The following is a 6,736-nucleotide window of genomic DNA, read 5'->3' on the forward strand; positions in this document are numbered from 1 at the left end:
ATACAATGAAACATGTCATTTATGAAGAGGGAGTTCTTTGCCAAGTGAACTTGTTGAAATTGAAAACATTGGGCCTCCCCAGAACCCACCAATATTTCTCCAACAAGAGAAGTGTCTAATAGAGTTCACCAAGCTCAAAGACTGACTCTTCACAATGAAATAAAGCACATGGGAAAGCACAGAGATGTAAATAAACATAGACATGATTAAATAATAATAATAAGGCTAATTAAACATTTTGGTTTTCTGCCTGCCTACGCAGTTATTAGGGTCTTGACTACCCAGCAAAAGCAAACTCTTTTTTCCTCTTCAGCAGATGCCTCATAAAAATGCCCATGTGTTGGCCATACCCAGCAGTGAAGAGCCAATATCAGATACTAAATGGTCCATCTCTAATAGGTTCCACTACTACCTTGTTTGCTTGACAACCACATGGCACTGTCCTATAGCACCAAACAATTGCCCCCTTGTTACAAGGAAGCTCTCTCTCTGCCCTCCGACTGCAGCTAGAAATTAGTCATAAACAGACACCACTCACCATGGCCGATGCTGTTTTACTGGGTGCTTCAGACACAGCCAGCCCTGACTTAAAGTCAGTGATCTTTAAAACTTGAAGAAGAAGAAAAAGGTAAGTATAATACCAGCACTGCTCCTTTGTGTCCTCTGCCCAAGAGTTCTGAGTAAGGTTTTTTTGAGTAAAATATATTTCAGATCTTTTCATTGTCTTGTTAATGTTATTGTTTTTGCACAAATTAAACAAATGTCCCCGTAATTTGATCTCTAGATGCTCGCTAGTTTGTTATTTTTTTTCAGGGAGCGATTTAAACCTTTAATTTCCCTCAACATTGCATGTTGAGTTTTCACAATCATCAATAACTGACACACTGATAATTTTGCATTATTTTGGCCAATGGTAAACTATATTTACCCAGCCAGTTCTGAGGTGGACAAAATATTTGCCAAAGAATAGACCCATCTTTCAAACATGCCTCCTTTTGGCAGCCATACTTCCATTTGGCTCACATACTTGTAGGCCAAGCAGTGACTTCACTCTAAAAATAGCTTTTTTTGTTTTATGATATAGCCTAATCTTTTTTATCATTTGGATCACCACTGACTGAACAGCATTCCTTTTGTGAAAATGGTGCCAAATTTGCTTAGTGCTTTGACAAATTCTGCATATTCACTTATTTGCCAGTGTTACTACTTGGGAGTCCAAGTAGTAAAACTGGCAAATTATTCATGGTTTATTATGAAGAAATTAACAGCTATTACTAAGTGGTTTGGTTTTACTCAGAAGAAGTGCACTGTTTAGTCGTTTATATTTTTTATGTTAAGATTTGTCTTCCTCAGTTTTTTTAATCGTAAGATATAGGGATATATTTTTGCAAAGTGAAAGTGTAAATATTATGACAACCAACCCTGATATGATTGGTTCTTCTCTTCCAACTTTGATTGCAGATTTTGTATTTGACCTATTTTATTAAACATACCCAACAAAACACACCATGGTACATAAATTTACAAATTAATCTGGAGAAGGCAAAACCTAACATTTGCAAACAACAGCCAATAAATATGTTTTAACCATAGGTTAAATAGCACAAGCTAAATTATAATTGACAACGAATATTGTGTTTGAAAGAGTGATTCAAACACTAAATTGTTTTGTTTTCTCTTATTTCAACCAGCCAGTGATTTTAATGAAGGTGCCCTGGGGAGTATGTTGGAAAAATTCAAGCAAGGGATTACTCTCTCTTAAGATGGAATCAGTTTTCTGTTGAAGGGAACATTTTTTATTTCAGAAGCTATTCACATTTCCCCCTAGTAGGACACTAAGACGATAGATACCGTGCTGGATTTGAATTATGTGGTATGCAAATTTCATTTGATAGAAGTCATCACACAAACTACACAATTTACACAAAATAAACATCTATCAGGTTTCAGAGTCACGCAAAAAGCTGTGATCACCTTCCCTTGCTGGATTTTTTCAGTGGGTTATTTCCTTACTCTGAAAAGCAGAATTAGGCCTATGTGTTTTACAGTGAATCATACCCAATTGTGGCTTGGTGGAAGTTTTAGGAAACTGTGAGAGCTAAGGTGATTAACACGTCGAGGTTCCAACAAGAGGGAAACACTTACACAGCAAAAGGGGACCTGCCCGCGTTAGTCATTTGAGGTTACTGAACCTGAGCCTTTCTTGGACCTGAACACTGCTCTGAGGTCTATCGACTTCAGGGCAGACCACATTTTGAATGCTATTATTTTATAGGGCTACTGTACTTTACTGATGCGCTGAGTGAGCTCATAGCTCACAGCCCATGCTCATGTGTGCACAGTTGACATCCAAAGATATATGCCCTCACTGGCGGGCTGGCTGCGACAAAGGTTAAAAGTGCTGTACTACCCAAAACTAAGGTGGTCTAGCCTATCATATTGGAATCTTCTTGAATGTTGTGTTTACTCACTGTGTATGGAAATGGGCGGTAACGTGACTGCGGAAGGCAGAACTATTCTCAATAGTAGCCCTAGTAGTACCGAATGTTGCTACTTTTTTAAAATAATTCTGTGTGGAATCTTTGTGATGCAGACTCCTCAGAATGTACTTGTGAATGCAGAATGCACGCCTACGCACTCTGCCCCTTTTTCACACTGAGAGGTGTTAGCATGCATTCTTTTTATTTTTTTCACCTTTATTTAACCAGGTAGGCCAGTTGAGAACAAGTTCTCATTTACAACTGCGACCTGGCCAAGATAAAGCAATGCAGTGCGACAAAAACAACAACACAGTGTTACACATAAACAAACGTGGTAAATAACACAAAATAAAAGAAAAATAGACAAATCTATGTACAGTGTGTGCAAATGTAGAAGTGTAGGGAGGTTGGCAATAAATAGGCCCTAGAGGCAAAAATAATTACAATTTAGCATTAATACTGAAGTGATAGATGTGTAGATGATGATGTGCAAGTAGAGATACTGGGGTGCAAAAGAGCAAGAGGGTGAGTAATAATATGGGGATGAGGTAATCGGGTGTGCTATTTACAGATTGGCTGTGTACATGTACAGTGATCGGTAAGCTGCTCAGACAGCTGATGCTTAAAGTTAGAGAGGGAGATAAAAGACTCCACTTTCAGTGATTTTTGAAATTTGTTTTAGTCATTGGCAGCAGCGAACTGGAAGGAAAGGCGGCCAAAGGAAGTGTAGGCTTTGGGGATAACCAGTGCAATATACCTGCTGGAGCGCGTGCTACGGGTGGGTATTGCTATGGTGACTGGTGAGCTGAGATAAGGGCTTTACCTAGCAAAGACTTATAGATGACCTGGAGACAGTGGGTTTGGCGACGGATATGTAGTGAGGGCCTGATACAGGTAAATGACATCGCCAAAGTCAAAGACTGGTAGGATAGTCAGTTTTACAAGGGTAAATTTGGCGGCATGAGTGAAGGAGGCTTTGGTGCGAAATTGGAAGCCGATTCTAGATTTCATTTTGGATTGGAGATGCTTAATGTGAGTCTGGAAGGAGAGTTTACAGTCTAACCAGACACCTAGGTATTTGTAATTCTCCACATATTCTCGGTCAGAACCGTCCAGAGTAGGTATGCTCGTCGGGCGGGAGGCAGCAATCGGTTAAAGAGCATGCACTTAGTTTTACTAGCATTTAAAATAAATGTGCACACACAAGTATTTACCCCTCATTTATTTTGTTCTCTCATTAGATGGGTTCCAGTCTGGACCGTCCAGAACTGGAGGGCCTAGTCCAAGATCTTGACAGACTAGGATAGAAACTGGAACCTTGGAGCCAGACTCTGGAGACAGCACCAGGACGTTGGGGTCAACCCAAAGCAGACCTTTCCAGCTGGAAGGCCTGAGACCACTCTCTCTCTCTATGTTTTGCAAGGCTCCCCCTTGTTCTGCATCACACTCAATCTCTGTGGGGGAGGCAGGGTGGTCTCCAAATCAGCGATATAAGCTGGGCTATATTTCTGACTGTATCTTAGTCTAGTTGACCACTGCCAAGGTGCTTCTCGGTCAACCAAACCATGTAGGAAAGGCAAAAACACATAACTAATGAGGAGATCCCAGCAAGACACAGCAATATCACACAGCCATTCTAATGAAGAAAGTGATCCAGAGTGGAGCCTTGTAAAACACTACACCGATAACTGCCATAAATACACAGATCCACATGCTCATTTCTGTTTCCTTGAATGAAAATAAAAATGTTGTGAACGCTATAGGCGGAGGCCTTTGGAGACTGTGTGGGTTTGTGGCCACACAAGATCCATCAGTCAGTATATCCCAGTCCAATAAAAAGGATGCTGTCAGAAACAACAACATATTTCAGCATGCAGAAAAATTATCCAGCTCTTGATGTGTGTGTCTTTCAGAGGATAAATACTTTTCAACTTTTCCTAACTGGATCAACTTAAAGGGCCAATAGTGATAAGCCAGGGATTCCATGAAAAACCTCAGCTCTGTAGTTCTCTGAAAACCTCCTCAGTCAACGATTCCAAGAGAGGGATGAAGGCAGACAGTGCCAAAGACCCCCACCACCAGCCTCTCTTCTCTCTAATATCTATCAAAAAATAAATCAAAACGATCTGAAGACAAATGTCTCTGTGCTGGATGTTGCAAAGCCAAGCATCTCCTCTCAATCTGAATGCCAGTGTTTCATATGAATTTCAATTATTCTTTTAGATATGCATCACCTCGCGCGCGGTCTGTGTCAGGTTATAAATCAGCAGCCCACACTCCTGATCCAGAGCCCAATGCTGACATCGGCAGCGTCCGATTCGATGGCAGTGGGATCGGGGTTATCGACCGAGCCAGGGGGCTAGAAAACAATACAAACTCTCAGGCAAAAGGCACCCGGTTGCACCAAGCATGGCAGAGCATCTGCACAGCACATGTCCACTTTTTACACCAAGAGTAACATGTAAATACTTTTCTAACCCCGGAGAATCCTCACGTGGCCACGTGTCATATTATGTCTTAGGAAAGACAGAGGAGAAGCTGTGTGTGTGTGTGTGTGTGTGTTGTAAGGATGTATGTTCATGTGATGCTGGAATCCTGTAGTTGGTACACCTCAGTAATATTATCCACTCAGAAAAAGAGAGAGAATATTTGACTCGCTCGGCCCCAACTCTACAGTACCTCACTAAACTCTGTTCCCATGCTAACTCCTCATGATATGCATAGCTTGATTTCCCCTCTGCAATTTTCTCTGAAAACATGACATTACAGGGAATGCTGTGTTATCTCCAAATGTGTGGTCATGGACATTCTTACTGGAAAAGAAATGTGAAATCCAATAACTCCACGAACATACTATTTAGCAATGGCTTCTGCCGAAGTTGGGATGGGATTCATTTATACTTCTTCATCTGGATTCTGAATTTCTGGAATGATTACAGTTGCATGTATTTATGTAACTTAGTTGAAGGCTCAGAAGAAAACCAGTCTCAAAACAATTGGAGGAAAGTAATTATGAGAGTGAAAAGGGCCATAACTCCTCTAAATGGTAAACCTCAACTCTGACCCCCGGGAGGATGTAGAAGTGTTCCATGTTTCAAGCTGTAGCAATAGCTTTGGGCTAAAGGTCAGACCACTACTGCTCAGGATACCGTTACTGAGAAGGGCCACCATCTGTGAGGGTAGCTCTTAAAGGTTACTCAAATGTAGGCTCTACTCAAGAGTAAACTTTTTTCCCCTGATCTTAATCAGTGCCAGTATAAAGTTATACGAGGAAATCAACATCCAAACATTAAAGAGGCTCTCTACAGTAGATGACAGATTGGTCACTGTGTGGCGTATCATATGTGCGCGAGAAGTCAAAATTCAAAGACTGAATCTTTATCCTTTCATAAAGATTACAGTAACTGATACAGAATAAATAATGTTCCATGTTGCAGCATTATATCGAGGACCTTTTAAATTAAAAAAAATAAAATAAAGATTGGCATTGAAAGATCAAACATTTCTCACACTATTGTTGAATAGACTGCTCAACTACTAGGATGAAGTCAAGGAAATCTGAATTCAGCTTCAAGGCTCATACTTAATTAGGGATTTAGTTGATCTTGTACCTCTAAAATCAACCCATATCTTGATGGGACATTTTATGCATGCCTAAATTGCAGTGGGTTACTTGTGGGTGAACACATCTGAACACACATGGAGAATGAGTCTTTTAAGATTCTTCTCTTGCCTGGTGATGTTAAACTTGTTTAAAATGAATTTAATGAGAAAGAACGGTGGACATTAATCCAATCCAGCAACACATCATGTACTGCATGTGGTAATACACTACTCCACTATGAGCAATCACGCTACTACACTAGGTGTCAGGGGAGCCATACATCCTGAGCTTCTAACTGTGTGAGTAATGTCAATTACTTGTGCGGGGGCTGACATTGAGCTGAATATTGTTCTTGGCATTGAAACCTAGGGAGAGTGAGTGAGAGAGTGAGGTAGCTAAATTGTGATGGGCCACAGTGTTCCCGCTCTGGGCCTCTCACGCAGGCTAAGGGTAAGGTGAAAGGGTGCTACGGAGAGGAGATCATCAGGAGGCAACGTGTGCTGAAGTCATCTGTAGAGAGTGATTCGCGGTGAGCTGAAAGCAACTTGGTCAGACAGGGGTTGTAGTCAGCTTTCAAAGCAGACACAGCACAGCTGGCTCCAGAGGGTTCAGCCCAAACATTGTTGCTAATTGCATCTGTCTTCATTTTCCG

This window comes from Oncorhynchus tshawytscha, linkage group LG03, assembly GCF_018296145.1.
Source record: "Oncorhynchus tshawytscha isolate Ot180627B linkage group LG03, Otsh_v2.0, whole genome shotgun sequence".
NCBI classification, from domain to species: Eukaryota; Metazoa; Chordata; class Actinopteri; order Salmoniformes; family Salmonidae; genus Oncorhynchus; species Oncorhynchus tshawytscha.